The sequence below is a fragment of the Thermobia domestica genome, chromosome 2 (assembly GCF_964235325.1).
Source record: "Thermobia domestica chromosome 2, izTheDome1.hap1.1, whole genome shotgun sequence".
Taxonomy (NCBI): domain Eukaryota; kingdom Metazoa; phylum Arthropoda; class Insecta; order Zygentoma; family Lepismatidae; genus Thermobia; species Thermobia domestica.
In genome coordinates, this window is record NC_137455.1 from 144,751,404 (window position 1) to 144,761,461 (window position 10,058).

Consider the following 10,058-nt stretch of genomic DNA (forward strand, 5'->3'; position numbering starts at 1 on the left):
TAAATTCATTTCATAGTGGTTCTCTTAGTATCTTAGCGCTTGATGAACTGTCAAACTAAAATATTGGAGAGAACGAGATGATCAGAAGAAAACCCATGGATACCATATTGTCCATTAGACACTGACATGTCTAACAAAATCAAATCAGACGCTTCATGCAACAGAGGTGAGTACTGTATTACTAAGCCACGGTACCCCTCCCCGCGTAAATAAGAATATCCTAACTCTGCTGAGTATCTACGTCAACTATTTTGCAACCGATCGACTTATATGGGAAATCATTTTTCTGATTTCCTTTAAATGAACTGAAATTTTAGTGATCTGGTGCTATTGATTTCTTGTCTCAAGTCTTCTTAAATGTCTCTTGCTGTCTCAAAAGAATAGTGCATTATCATTTTACATTTACTTTATCTTTGATCGAGTTTAATTACTAAATATTAAAATCATGAATCACAAAATTTAATTTTCACGAAGTTTAAATAGATTTAGATGTTTAAATAGATTTAAAGAAAAATTAAGCTATTAAAAACAATTAGGCTACTTCAAACTACTAGTTAGAAATGACCTACATTAATAAAATTACTTGCTGGATATTAATATTGTATAAAACTCTTAGTTGTTGTGCATACAAAGATCATCAATTCTGTTTTGGATGATGTTGGTCAGACAATAATGATTAAGAAAATATGATGATTTACTATGATTTGTTTACAGTATAATATATAGGAAATTTGTTTGAGGTATTTGCACAGCTACACTGAGAATCAAAGCTTGTTTCTTTTTTCCAAGCGAAAGGATAATGCGTAACGTCAGCTGTTCTCTAGTGAAATGAGCTACACGGTCAAGGTCATACATACACACGAGTGCATTGACGGTGAATCCATGCTAAGCATCTGCTTGAACATGAACTGTCCTTGAAGTGAAGAAAAGTAATAAACTTCAACAACAACTTACATAAATTTAAATACTAGTTTATGATCATTTCAAGAAAATTGTACAAGTATCAACACTGCCATTTACAGTACACACATAATTGCTACAGAAAAAGGCAACTGTATTTAGTAATTTTGGAAGTTTGAAAAGAGAACATCTTACACAACTTCAACATAAATAAAGAGACTTCATAGTCTTTACTTATCGTCAAATTGCGTAAGACGGAAACTTAAAATTTCCACTGAAATCCGAAATACACATTCTTTTCCTGAGAGTCGAACTTATTCACTTACTTTTTAATTTTCAGTTTTCAGTAACCTATTCTAAACTACTAGTCATCCTAATCTGCTCTACTGGCCTAATGCCCCCGCCCAAATACGTTAAAGTAAGTGGTCTAGAACTTGGTCCCAGACCGAACACTCAAATATAGATATAGACTGCTTGTATTCCAATTACCCTAACTCCAAAATTCAATCTTTTTCATGTGTGAAATTTAAAGTTCAACATCTCATAAACAATTCAGTTTCTGTTAAACTGGCAACTAAAACTACAATTATGAAACTTAAGATTTTATAATTTACTGTTTACAAAAATCTTTTTTAAATAAGTACCCATCTATAAAAGTGAATAAAAGCATTAGTCCATTTTTCATTTTTGAAGGTAAGCCACTTGGGATGCGAACGGTTCATATAAATCAATGAAGAAAGAATATTGTGATCTGTGAAAATAAATAATTTCTCGGTGACCTTTAAATTATCTGTAAATTGTTAATAATACATATTTATTATCTTAAAAACAAAGACAAATTCCGAAAATGGCTCTGCGATGTTGCGGATAAGACAGTCAAATTAAAATTTTAAATAAAATGGCTGCGATGTTGTGTATAAGATAAACTTGATAAAATGTGAAGTGGTGCTAGACACTTCATTAGTCTTCATGTGGCTAGTCACATGTGGCTAGTCACACATTTAAGTCTCTGCGTTATTGTGTGTAAGAAGCACGTAACTTCGCATAAAATGTGACTTAGCATTCGACCCATGCATTTAAGTCTTTGCTATATTATATGTGTAAAAGGCGTGGAAATTTGATAAATGTGAGGTGATGCTCGACAAATGCATTTTAGATTCTGTGATGTTGAGTGTAAGGGGCTTGTAAATTTGATAAAATATGAGCTCCCGTTCGAGCCATTCATTCAAGTCTCTGGTATGTTGTGCGTAAGAAGTATGTAAATCTGATAAAATGTGAAGTGGTGTAAGACATATACATTTAAGATTTATGTGATTGCAAGCAAAGATAGAAATGGCAAAAGAAACATTTAGAAGGAAGAAAATATTATTTTGTAGGTCCTTGAATAAAGAGCTGAGAAAAAGACTCATGAAATGATTCGTGGAGTATTACACGGTATGGGGTAAAAATACAGACATTTACGCAAAATTGATGAAGAACGATTGAAATATTTCGAGATGTGGGTGTGGAGAAGAATAGAGAGAAAACAGCTGAGTCGAACAGAAAACAAATGAGAGCGTGTTAGAAATGGTGAGAGAGAAAATAACATTTTAGATGTAATTGCAAAGAAGAAGAGAAGTTGGTTAGGACATTGACTGAAAAGGAATTGTATGATGAGGGATGTACTGGAGGGTATGGTGGCAGGAAAGAGAGGGAAGGAGCAAATGAGACTAGAGTTGGAAGGTATCAAAACCGGAAAATTGTTTCGGGAAAACGAAGAGGTTAGCTCAAGACTGTGAAGCATGGAAGCTTTACAGTTGCGACAAGTGACCTGCCAATAATGACAGAATACCTAGGATGATCATATGATTTTTTTTATGAAGAGAAGATTAAACTCTAATTGATTTGTTCATAGTAAAATTGTTAAACACAAGAAAAAGATAGGATGTTATTTTTATGGAAAACATTCCTATGATGTGTATGTGCTACAATAACATGTATTCCAAAAGTTGAACATTGCCTCAACTGCTTATTTCTATATGCAGTATAAAACTTAGTGTGACGTAAGAAAACAGAACAAACGAAATTGTATAAAAGAGATGAGAATACGAAATAGATACAAAGAATATAAAGGTTAAAAATACTACCTCAGCTATTGCATTGTACCATACAGTGAAGTAATGTAATAAAAGAAAGAAAAATCCTAGAATTGGAAATATTTCTATTTAATGAGAACAGATCACTCCTCTTTCATCTGTATTGGGTCACAATGCGCTAGAGGTAAATAATACTATTATTACTATCAATAATAATATTAATAATAATAACAGTAATTAGTTAATTAACTTTATTCTCTTTAAATACTTTCAAGAAAGAGTTGTGTAATAATATTGCACATTCAGTCAGAAATAAAAGTACCACTAGTTAATTTCAATGATTAGTAATACTAATTAAACCACAAGGATATTGACAGCTTTCTTTCTCAACGAGGGAATTAAATAACTGACAATGCCGCCACAAAAATACAACATTTCGTGACATTTAAGTACTATGAGTATAATTGATTCTCTTTGCTTTAATTTGAATCTAATCAAGTATAAATTTAATGATTTTTTTAAAAAAAGGATCATTAGGATATTCTGTTAATTTTTCTTTACCAACTTTAACTTCTTTTTAATTATTTATTTGTGTTTCTCATAATTTCCACTAGATGTGAAATCTAAAAGATCAAAGTATGCCTATCAAATTAAAGTTTCGTTGCATTCATAAGCTGGGTCTGAAACCTCAAAATTTAAAAGAGAAAATTACATTCTCCTCCTGAATTTGGTCACTTGTATAACTTGGATAATTTACTATGGAATTGACCGATAATAACACATCTAGGTTGAACGTTAATAACACATACGTTTCATTGAAATAAAATGAAACGACATCTTAAATTATACTCTGTAGACTGTGGCAGATGGATGACAAGTGTAAATGAAAATTAACGGAACCGTTTGTGGAATATGAAAGTGAGATGAAACAGGAGAATTCAAAACCATTCAATTTAAATGACATTGTAAAAATTAACAATTTCTGAAATCGAAAACAGGAAGTTCTCTTATACCAAAGGAAATAAGCTGTACTAGGTTTCGCTATATAGGAAAAGTTTTTGTGTCGATTTGGGTTGAGTTTCTATCTGTGCTTATTCAATAAATTCTATAAATACCTTTTCAGTCTTATTGTTCCTGTGTTAAGATACTGCAGTTTATGATGAAATCACATGTCACAATAGAAACCGCGGTGACTCACTAGTAGAGCTCTCATCTCTCGTCCATATGTCTCTGATTCGATCCCAGCTCGCGTTAAGTGGGTTTTTGTGGTGGACAGACACCGTGTGCTTAAGTTTTCTCAGGGTTCTCCCGTTTTCTCTCATTTTTTCAATTTCGCAATTCATTCATTATCATCATCACCACCTCCCTAAGCCTCGGTGCATAATTGTGAGATGTTAAAGGAAAATTGTCACAATAATCAGGATCATAGCATACAACTATATAACACTGAACGAAGCCTATTTTATTGTTGTATTTAAATTAACAACTCAAAGTACAAGAGGAACGATTAAGTAAGTAAATATATGCAGAATGTGGAAAGTAAGATTAACTTGGTGACGTAATTTGTTACACGAAATTAAAGATCTTTTTGATTGGGTTTCATTTGAGTTTATCGTTTCGTTCAGCAGCAAGGCTGTGAGAGACTTTGATCTACAGCTTAACATGGGATTCGAAGAACCACATGAGCTTCCACCAGGAATCGAACCCGGATCTCCCTCGCCAAGGACGCGTACAGGAAATGAAAGAAAAATTTCAATTGACATTAATCGAAAACGCTTTCTAGAAATCTCTGATCTGCTGGAAATGCAAGAAAATCCGTTTTAGAAGCGCTTTACTTAACTCAAGTAGATCAAAATATTATTATACACGAAGTAATATATAAAGTAATACTAGGTAAATTATTTGTTCGAGATTTATTACATTGCATGTTTGAGGTTTACGCCCCATTGTCAAGCTTTTACATCAAAGGAGACAATGACGAATGACATGAATGATGACAATGAAAGGAAGGATAGGATGACAGTAGGTACATAACATTCGAATCCGCGATAGACAGACCTTTGTATTGGCAGCCTATTCTGTACTTTAGACCATTTTACCATGACAGCTGATAAGTTACACATACATCCCTAGACTTTTTCTAACCGTGCAGTATATTCATGACAAATTAAACAAGACTAGCTGAACAACTGTTTACAGTGTATACATACCTAGGTACATAGATATAGATATAATTTCTGAAATCGTTTGAGATTCAGTTTTATTTTGTAATCAGCAGTTTTTATAATTTCTGTTTAATCCAGCATAATCAAAACGTTCTTCCAAAGGAATTACCTTCCCAAGTATGATTATATTTTTTTCCTGGTTTTCTATAATAGTTTTAGCTAATCTATATTTTCGAAAAGTGAAGATAGGCAAAACCATTTCCACGTCTCGTGAACAGCATGTACCTCTAAATTAGTGCATTAAAACAGCGAGAGGAGCCGAGTACTGCAATTGAACTCTTCAGTGGGGGTCTTTTTTTTTTAACTCACTGAAATCAAGAATAAAAAATTCATTTCTTTAGGTAATATACATACATATTCTGTTATCGTTTGAAGAATTTGTGGCCATCATCAAGTTCACCTTGACCCTCTCATTTTTTGTCGGAAGAAGGCAGGTTCACTTTTGGGCAAATGCCAGGTAAAGCGATGATTTGACAAGTCTCGTGGAAATAAAGGCCTAGGCTTTGAATAGTATAGTCACCTGCAAGGAATTCCTAACAATACTTTTCCTTTAAGAGGAAGCAGGAGTAGGGACAGCATCAATTTAATATGAACCATAAACATTTTTCATTTTATATATATATATATATATATATATATATATATATATATTAATACAGCATGTTAAGGTTGTAATTTATTACATTAATTATCGACAGCTTCATCTATTAATAGCATAGAAATCTACTAATAGCATAATAAATTACGACTGAAGCTTCCATCGGTGCCTTAACATATCTATAGTTTACATTAAATGATTGTGCCATCGTTCTTTTTAAAGAAAAACAGCCATTACCGCTGGTCAAATGGCTCGTGCACGTGCATTTGGAGCATGTGGTCTCGAGTTCGATTCCGATGGGACAGTTCAAAAATTTTAATTTCACAATTATTTAATTTCAGTAATTATTCATCTCCTTTAGCCTAAAGGGTATAACCGTCAGACATAATCATTTCGGGATAAACTAAAATGTTCGTAATAAATAAATAAATAAGAAATTCACAGAACCGAGGTGCATAATGAAAAATGTTTATAGACATGCTAAATCGAAGCTTTTAGTCCATACTAGATGTGTCCACTCCTTGATATTGTAATTAATAGGGAATTCGTTATTATGAATGAAGATAGTTTAATCATAAATTATGCTAATTGATGCACCAAATTCTACTCAATCATGATTATAGTATCAATATTTTCGTTTAAAATGTGAAGATCACATCAATCTAGAAACACAAACTCGGAAAGAATATGAAGAAAGAAATAGATCGATCCTTTCCTGGATATTCCGTCATTTATGCTCATAATATGAATGATCTGTAACAAAAGCTCGACGTTTGTCACAGTTACGCTAAATTCTGCTGCAGATTGTTCTTATTTGTTATTTTCTCACTTTGTTACTTAAATATGTATATTCAACCAGACAAAGAATTATAAAGAAATAAGATCTCTTTTACAATGTACTGTCAAGGCATTTGTTTATCTTGATTTCTAAACATAAAGAAATTTAACTCCTCTTGAGTATCGACTAAGGGAAAAGCATTCTGATGTCACATTTATATGGTTCTTTTCGGTTCGATGCCTTGAAGTAAGGTAACCGGATTTAGAAAAATAAGCGGAATACTCGGCAAAGTGGCCTAGTGGTCATTGTTATGTCGTTAGTCATACTAGGAAGGAAGAGGTACCCTTCGATTATCCATCCACTAAAGGTTGTCGAATATACGAACATAGAGTTTATTATGGAGATATTTGTTCCAAATGTATGAAAATATTTGACAAAATTTTGAAATCTTTCCAAACAAAGGCTCAAGTACGGGATTTAAGAACATGTAAAAACTATACTACGTAACTATGAGTCAAAAATTACTTTTTTCTTTTTTCAAAAAGGACACTTTGCGTCCTATTTGCATTTTTCTCAGGATATCGGATGACTTTATGAAAATGGGACAATTTGGTTGCAAACCCAATGTACAGTCATCCTACTTTAAAGAAATACATTTGAGAATCCGGGCCGAACTGTACATGTACAAATGTGACTCAGACCCATAACCACAAAACTACAATAGGGAGGACCGAAATAATTTTTCAGAGCTAACTTGAGCACATTTTACGTTCATATACACATATCAAAAACAATTGAAACTTTGAGGGATGTTTCCCCCTGGTTATCTTTAGTTACGGATCTGGAGTAACTTCAGCCCTGCTTTTAACTATTCCTCTGTTATGCTTTCTAGGCTCAAGAGGTTGCCTATTAATACAAATGAATAGTGTATCGGCATGAAATAGCGGTCTAATGGACAAGGCTGTCGATCGCAAGTCTCATCTTTTGTGGGTTCGCATCTCGTTCAGGGCATAGGTGTTATGCATTGCTCCTTCACCATTCATTTCTCATCGTCTCCTTTAGCCTAAGGCACACAAGCGTAAGATATTGAACTCAAAATTTCAATATATATTGAACCTGTTCGGCTCCTGTCAAATATACTTGAGAGAATTGAGCAAAAATAACTTACAATTTTGAACTTGGACTAGTTTGTTCACAGAGCTATTAATTATTTAATCATACTTGGGTTATTTTGTTCTGGGCTAAATATTGTATACATTTGATATGAAACGAAATTAAATCCTTTAAATATTACGTCCCACGATTATGTAATGTAGAATAAAGGAGAATGATTCATGAAAGTAAATTGTTATGATAGAATTGGTAGAATGATAATGTAGGAAGAAACAGGAGCACCTTGACAAAACATATGTTGTCTACAACAAACTCATATGTTCTGGGATCGAACCAGGGATCTCTCGGATCAGAGATGAGGGCTCTACCAGTGAGCCACTGTGCCCATACATACTACTGTTTATAACATTATTCATTAAATGAATATTAGATAGCCAATGAGAAAGAAGTATTATTAAAGGTAGAATGTCAGCGACCGAATGTTGACATTAAATAGAAACGAAGAAAGCTTTCATTAAGAAACTTACTAGCACTCAAACAATATTTGATGCTAATAAACCTTATTTAGAGAACTGTGGGAGTTTTCGATCTTGGGGGAATATTTTAGTAAGGATGGTAAAATATGACTGCAATACTGAATAAACATATTTAATAGTTAAGTTGTTATTAATATATTTAATAATTAATTTTTTTGATTGTAACTTACCTTTGTCAATTGATAGTCCTTCGTATAGGAAAGAATCCAATTTTGGTAGCTACTCTTGGATAATAGGGTGAAATAAAAGACAAATCACTGTTCCCTGTTATTAGTCACCATAAAATCCACGTTAGTTCACAACATATTCACTATTTATTTTCGTTGTTAAAGAAAACAAAACAACTGTCACTGAAAGTTAATGCAAAAAAAATAAACCAGAAAACACAAGAAAAACCGCGTAAAAATAAGTGCGCGTTGATGCTATAACAAACTGAAAAAAGAAGTTCCCGCTCCGGTAGTGCGTTGAAGTCACTTCCTACATTCAAGAATACACCAACAATGCTTTTTTTAAAAAAAGAGAAAACCCTCTCCTCCACAGAAGTCCAAATGCGTCGTCTTACAGCGTCACAGACCTTCTGAGGCGCGCAAGGCCTAGCAGCTTCTTATAGTGTTCCAGTTAAAAAGTGGAACGCCTGGATTACTGCACTCTCTCCAGTCAAGGATGATGGCGAAGGAGGGGAAACTGCTAAAGAACGAACCAAAGCTGGTGGAGTCAATGAGCGAGAGGGTTGTTGCGTCTATGGTTCGTAATATTACACCTGCAATATCAATCGAACCAATACTCAAGCGGGAGGGACGAGATATCTCCAGCATAAACATTGATCGTCATCCACCAACCAATTCATAACCTACCTCACAAATATTTAATTAGAATTCAAGGAAAAGTTTCCTTCTGGTTTTTATACAGTTTTTCTTCATATAATCATTTTAGCTGGACAAGTACTGGTTTCGCTCTCGATGGGATCAAGTGGATATTTCAAACAGAAAGTCGAAATTAATACAGGAAGTTAACTGTGCATAATGATTTTTAGCTCTTCAGACCATTTGTTTTCAGATATCAAAAAAAGTTAATAATGAATCCCCTTTATTAATTTTGAAACTGCATTTGCTAAAAACAAAATCTATCAACAATATACAGTTAAGGAAGGAAATAGTACTAAATTCTGTTTACTTTTATTTTATTCTTTATTTTCTAAGTAAAAGTCTCAATGATATAATTCAAGTTATGAATATTTCCTGATTATTTAATAAAACAAATAAATATCAAAATTTAAATTAAAGTCATCAATATTGCTAAAAAAAAAAAAAAAAAAGAACTTTCGTGATGATCCCGGTACATGTTACAAAAAAACAACAAAAAAAAACAAAAAACGAACAGTTACGTACACCCAATTATCTTATGTAATTTGTTTCATTTCTTGTTCAATATTTGTGTCCATTATGCCATTGTATATTCTGCTCAGTATTACTGCTAGTATAGTGTGCATTGCAACAAATAGAAGTTAAACCTGAAAATAAACTTCAGCTTAATACAAATTATTATCTTGGCTGTTTATGCAAATTTCCTTTATTCATAATAACATAATTTCTTGTATAAAAAACTAAAAATACATAATTATATAATGTTGTATAATATTGTTGAGGAGTTTGGTTTACCGAAACTTCTCTATATATTTACTCTGTCTGTCCGTAACGGACATAAAAAAAATCTCAATTATCCGAACCACATGGACACTATATCTATGTATGTATGTATCTACGTACGTTTGTATGTATCTATGTACGTATATATGTATGCACCCTTTAACTTTCAGCAGCGAGGCTACATGAG

At 32.8% G+C, this 10,058-nt stretch overlaps 1 protein-coding gene across 2 annotated transcripts in view; it reads right to left on the reverse strand.

The window, feature by feature from the left end:
- LOC145675948 (uncharacterized) overlaps positions 1-8,820 on the reverse strand; it is a 73,608-nt gene extending 64,788 nt beyond the window's left edge. For both annotated transcript variants that reach the window (XM_081746765.1, XM_081746773.1), the window contains exon 1: positions 8,396-8,820. The gene's annotated coding sequence lies outside the window, so the exon portion shown is untranslated. The remainder of the gene's footprint in view (positions 1-8,395) is intronic.
- Between the last annotated feature and the right edge of the window lie 1,238 nt (positions 8,821-10,058).